Consider the following 6,000-nt stretch of genomic DNA (forward strand, 5'->3'; position numbering starts at 1 on the left):
CAGAAGAAGACATGGAGAAGACGACATTCATAACACCTAGGGGCACTAACTGTTACACGATAATGCAATTCGGGTTGAAAAACGCGGGTGCCACTTACCAACAAGCAGCGACTGCCTTACTCCATGACATGATGCACAAGGAAGTTGAAGTCTATGTGGATAATATGATTGTAAAATCAAAATATCGTTCAGGGCATTTGGTAGCCTTATGAAAATTCATCGAAAGGCTAAGGAGATACATTATGAGGTTGAACCCATCTAAGTGTGCTTTTGGAGTCACCTCAGGAAAACTCTTGGGATACGTCATTAGCTCGAGAGGATTATAAATAGGCCAAACTAAAATAAAGGCAATCATGCCAATGCCGCTGCCTAAAATCAAAAAGAAAATTCGGGAATCCATTGGCCCGTTACAATACATAAGCAGGTTTATATCCAAGTTAACAACAATATGTGAACCAATATTCAAGAAACTCAAGAAGAATGTGCCAGTAATATGGGACGACAAGTGCCAAAGAGCCTTTGAAAAGATCAAATCCTATCTAGCTAATCCTGATATATTAGCACCAGCACTCCTAAGAATCCCTCTTAGACTGTTGTAGGCGTCGTTCGAAGTGCGCCTACGTTAAAGCATGTTGTGAATATGCTTGGCACTCTTAGGAAGTGGGAATTGACATATGAAATTAGGGACAAGGAAAGTAGGGAGCCGCCAACAAGTTTTTAAGGAACTCGTAAACCGTTCACGGATCATAAAAAGGCAACCACGATAAGGGACAATGAAAGGCAACAACGATTGACCCGTGAAGGTTACACCCCATTTATAATCCATAATATTACTAACTCCATATGGTTCAAAACCACGAAAGGAGGATCGGGGATGATGGTACGAAGTGAGTCATGGAGTAACATTCGCCCGTATTGGCCTTTACTCGATTCTTATAATTAAAAGTGATTCCAAGGATCTCAAAGGCATACAAACAACAATTCAATTTGCTCCAATATATTATTAAGCTAAATAGGTTGAATATTAATGCAACATATAATTCTAATATACTGTGATCACTTGATTAAATAACAAGATTAAAAAGGAACCTAAATGGTCGTCCAAATTATCTTATTAGGCGTGATTTTCAATTACATATTCCCTTTAAACATGCAAAATGGTGATAAATAAATAATAATAATAGAATATACATTAACATTGGAAGCCATTTAAAGATAATTCCAACAATATAAAGTCGTTAGAAAAATAATAGAAATAAAAGGCACATAATTCTTACTTTGATTCTGTTTGCTTGCAACTATAAACTAATAAACGAGTTAGTAACTTCAAGGAAATAATAATAAAACAATAATTAAATTAAATTAAATTAAATTAAGTAGAGTTGATTTGGGGCCAAACCCTCAAACAATTCTACCTTTCACGCCTTGGCATAAGGATGGAACCACGAGTAAAGTATGGACTCCTTGGAGTGCTTGAAGAAGGAATTTTGAAAGAAGAAGGGTAGGCTAGTGTTTAGGCTAGAGCATAAAGGAGAGAAAAAATAAAGAATTAATTCATGCCCGTACATCAGAAATGAGGGATATTTATAGAAAAATGTGCTAAGGGAACACACTACAGAACCCTAAAAAGATAAAAACTCTAAAAAAGTATACCGCGACACTGCAATGTGTACCGTGAAACGAGAAATCCCACCGTCAGACGGGGAACATTCCCGTGACACGGTGTACTGCTGTGTGACGATCAAAATATTTAGTGAACGGGGGAGAAATCGCGTTAAGGGTTTACGCGGAAAGGACATAGAAACCCCCGTGTAACAGCAGGTGTCCCATGTCATGGGGAATCCCACCGTCAGACGGAACAGTTTCCCGTGACACGGTGGACAGATGCTGTAAAGTGGGAGTCCTGGTCTGTTTTTTCGTCTAAATTCATATTTTAACCCTAATTTCGCTCAGCATTTTAAGTGCTGATTGATAATTTTGGGCCATTTCTAATTTATTATTTTTATTATTTGGGCTAAAATAAGAAAATAAGTAAATAAAATAAATAAAAGGTTTGGGCCAAAAAAAATAATAAAACAATAAAATAAAAAAGGGTGTGGGCTGAAATTAAAAACTATGCTTTTGACTAAACATCAATATTGATCCATGGACTATTCAAATATTGAATTTAATTAAATACAATTTTTTAAGCACTCTCGGGATTAAATACTAAACCCGACCAATAGCGGTAGTGAAAGGTCGTTCATCATCGGGTTTGGTTTTGGGGAGACATTTTTATGTGTCTAGAGAAGCCCCCACTTTGATTGAGTTTGTAGAAACGTTAGTTTAGAAAACGATAGTTAAAGTAGTCGATAGGGACGGAGAATGATTTAAGACGTTCTGCGATCCTAAATCACTCTATATACGCCGATACCTGTAGAAATATGTTAATTCCACATATTAAAGAGTAAAAGTATAGAATACATATCAGGCACCAGTGTGTCGGTGACAAATGAGTTTGGCAACTTCCTATGCTTGAAGGAATCCACCGGATGACGTTTGTCAAAATGCTTTCCATGCCTGAGGAAAGCCGACTGATGAATTTGGTAGCTTTCTAAGCCTGAAGAAATATACCGGATGATACTTTCCATGCCTGAGGAAAGTCGAAGTATGATTTTGGTGTCATGCTATGCTTGAAGAAATCCACCGATGATGTCTTCCATGCTTAAGGAAAGTTGACTTGGCGGTTTTCTATACTTGAAGAAAAATCCACCGATAACGCTTTCCATGCTTGAGGAAAGCCGACTTGGCGGTTTTCTATACTTGAAGAAAAATCCACCGATAATGTTTTCCATGCTAGAGGAAAACCGACAACTAATATAATCGCTGAAATTTGCAAGTGTATGATGGTTCGATTATCCCCGAACGTGGACCGCAGATGATTCACACCTTCAAGTCGACTATCCGACCATATTATATCAGTTGTCGGTTTTCCTCTAGCATGGATAACATTATTAGGTGTTTAAAATATCGACAAATTGACTCTGAAGCTTGCTAGGGGTAAAACGGTAATTTTGATACCCTTTAAATAACAGTTAGAATTTTCGGCGTAATTTAATGAGAAATTAACTATCCAATTTGCGCGGAAAATCATGCAATTTTGGTCAAAATGCCAAGAATATTCGCTGACAACTTCAAGGAGTATGCAGGAAACCAAAATGGTCACCGCGCCACGTGGAAATGACCCGCGACACGGTGAACCAATCCCGTCAGACGATGCATTTCCCGTGTCGCGGGATTTTTTTTTTCTTTTTTCACACAATGCCCACGTGCCATGTGCAAAACTCCACGCCACACGCGTCAACACTGTTACTCGGTAACGGAAAACGTAGAATGGAACGGAGTCGTGTAATGGTCACTTTTTTGTCTTTAAATTCTAGATGCTCTTCACCATTTTCTTTCTTCTTCTGCTCTTTCTCTTCTCCATTTTTTTATTTTAAATTGCTCAGGCTGCCGAGCCACGGCGGGGCTATACTGGCGCACGGTCGTCTTTACCGTGCCACGATTTCTGTCACACTGACACGGCGGTCCTACTGCTGTTTTGTTCGCTTTATTTTATTTTTCTCCATTACTGTTCGCCGCTGCTGCAGTTCCAATGCTCGTCGCTGCAGGCCGGAGCTCCGCCGCGTCCCAGGTTCACCGTGACATGGTCCTGGAACACCGTGTCACGGCTTTGGCTAACCGTGTCGCGGTATTTGGGTGCTGCATCCCACACTTTTTCTCGAGTAGTTTCAAGCTAGTTTCTTCACCAAATTCACTCAAAATTTTTGCTATCTTACTTATTTTTGAATTCGTACTTAGATCCATGTAAGTTCTCTTGCTTTTCGTCTCGAATTTTGCTTCAAGTGAGTGATTTCATGCAAAAACCCTTGAAAAATCAATTTGGAGGTTTTTTATTTTGAGGTTTTATGTAGAAATTGTTGTCATGAATTAGCTTGTATATGTATGTATGTGTGTTTGTGAGCGATTTGAGACAAAAATTGCATGATTTGGTGAAGAATTGAGAAAATCCCCCTTTCTTGGTACTACTTTTGCGAAATGATGTTCTTGTTATTTTGTCGTTCCTTTACACTTGTATTGATGATATATTGGTTGTAGATCTTGTAAAATATGCCATGATGTGTCGATCTATGGTTTGTGTGCAATTTTGAAACATGTTTTGTTTTTTGTGTATACTACATCGTCATGGAGAACATAGTATCATGCAATTAGGAGAACATAGTATTAGTTCGTCATGGAGAAACTAAATACTAGAAATAATTCCATTATTTTGCTAATTTTTAGCCTTGAGATAAAAATTTAGTGTATAATAGAAAATGCAACTTGAAATAACCGTTAAGCTGTTTGAAATAAATAACTAAATAACTTAGGAAATGATGCTAAGCATTAAGATTTTATTTTTGTAATAGCATGCCTAGACAACATGATCGCGATCTTTCCACTAGTGGCCGGCGTCAGGCTTTTCGGGAGGACACTCCCACAATTCTTGAGGGCATGGACGACGGTGGGTTCCACCTCCGTGGTCGTCAGATGAGTTGGTTTTCTGCCGTGAGAACCACGTTTTTCACCGTCCACTTACCGGCACAATCGATGGCACGCTTCGTCATCACGGTTCTTGAGCTGGAGATTTGATTCCTCGGCTTCATGGGATTCTCACGAGGGATCCTGTTACAAACGCCTTGTGGGAATCTGCTGGCTTAATAGACGTTTATTCGGTTATCGTAGGGTCTCGCAGCCCCCGGGGTTGTGGCGCGACCGTCGTTCGCGCTTTGCTGGAGTTTTTTGGGATACTACCAACACTTTTCACTTTTCTTGGGGGGAGATGACAGTGACCTCTCTGGATTTTAGCATGATCAGTGGTCTAAGCTTCACCGACAGGGCCGTACAGCAGATGTCTGATCTTTCTAGGGGGACGGTTAAGGCAGCCGATTTGTTGGGTCCGATTGTTCAGCACATCAGGACTTAGCTGGTGTCTCGAGGTGGTCTTATGAGCGAGCGATTAGAGTTGCTTATGTTCTGGCCCGTGGCTTTGACATGGATGAGACATCACCTGAGCAGCGAGTGTTGATCTTCTTTTTTATTTCCATGACTCTTTCTCCTAATAGGAGTTCGCGTGCGCTCGTTTGCTACCTTCCTTCTTTGCTCAGGATTAGTGAGATAGGATCCTTTAGTTGGGCCATTCTTGTATATGCCTATCTTCTCTTGTCGTTACGTCATGGCTGTAGGCAGCTGAACGACCAGGCCCTTGTCACTGTCTATGGTTCATGGAAAGTCGTAGAGGTGACGATCTTTCCTCTTCTTGTTTTGAATTGGTCTAATTTGTTCGACTCATGTGCTCAAAGATTACTTTTCATTGCAACTATGGTTCTATGAGTACTTTCCTGGATTGGCCCCTCGACGGCGTCGTGGAGCGGTCAATGACTTCCTTGTCGGAGCCAGCTGGTGTGACTGAGGTGAGTCACGAGTGGAGTCTGTCCCTGCGCTACGCGGGATGCCACGCCGAGGCACCTCTTCTTGTGGTGTAAGAATTACTTTTGTAGCCCGTTATTTTCTATCTTGACGTTATTTTCGGCGTTTCATTGCAACTTTTTATGGTTTTCAGGTTTCTATTGATGTCTAGTATCGTCCTTTGGAAGGGATGATCAATCTTCCCGAGGCCTTGCAGCTTTCGGCGTACCACACTGTTTTTGTTGGTACTGGACACTTTGTCTGGCATCTTGGGGAGCGTGTCATTCGTCAGCACATTGATGATCGCTTTGTGGTGCCCTTGTCTCCACCGGAGTCGATATTGGACTCTCTCTTGCTTAGGGAGTTGATAAACATGGGAGAGCGCTACACTTTTCCTTGGCAGGAGCTTGTGCGTATGGAGGGCGATTATGCGCAGGAATTGCTTCCCTCCTTGGCTCCTCCACCCCGTCTTCCTGAGGTATGATTTCTTTTGAGAATTTTGTTCCTAGTCTC

The sequence above is a fragment of the Chenopodium quinoa genome, unplaced genomic scaffold, assembly GCF_001683475.1.
Source record: "Chenopodium quinoa cultivar QQ74 unplaced genomic scaffold, ASM168347v1, whole genome shotgun sequence".
In the NCBI taxonomy this organism is placed as follows: domain Eukaryota; kingdom Viridiplantae; phylum Streptophyta; class Magnoliopsida; order Caryophyllales; family Amaranthaceae; genus Chenopodium; species Chenopodium quinoa.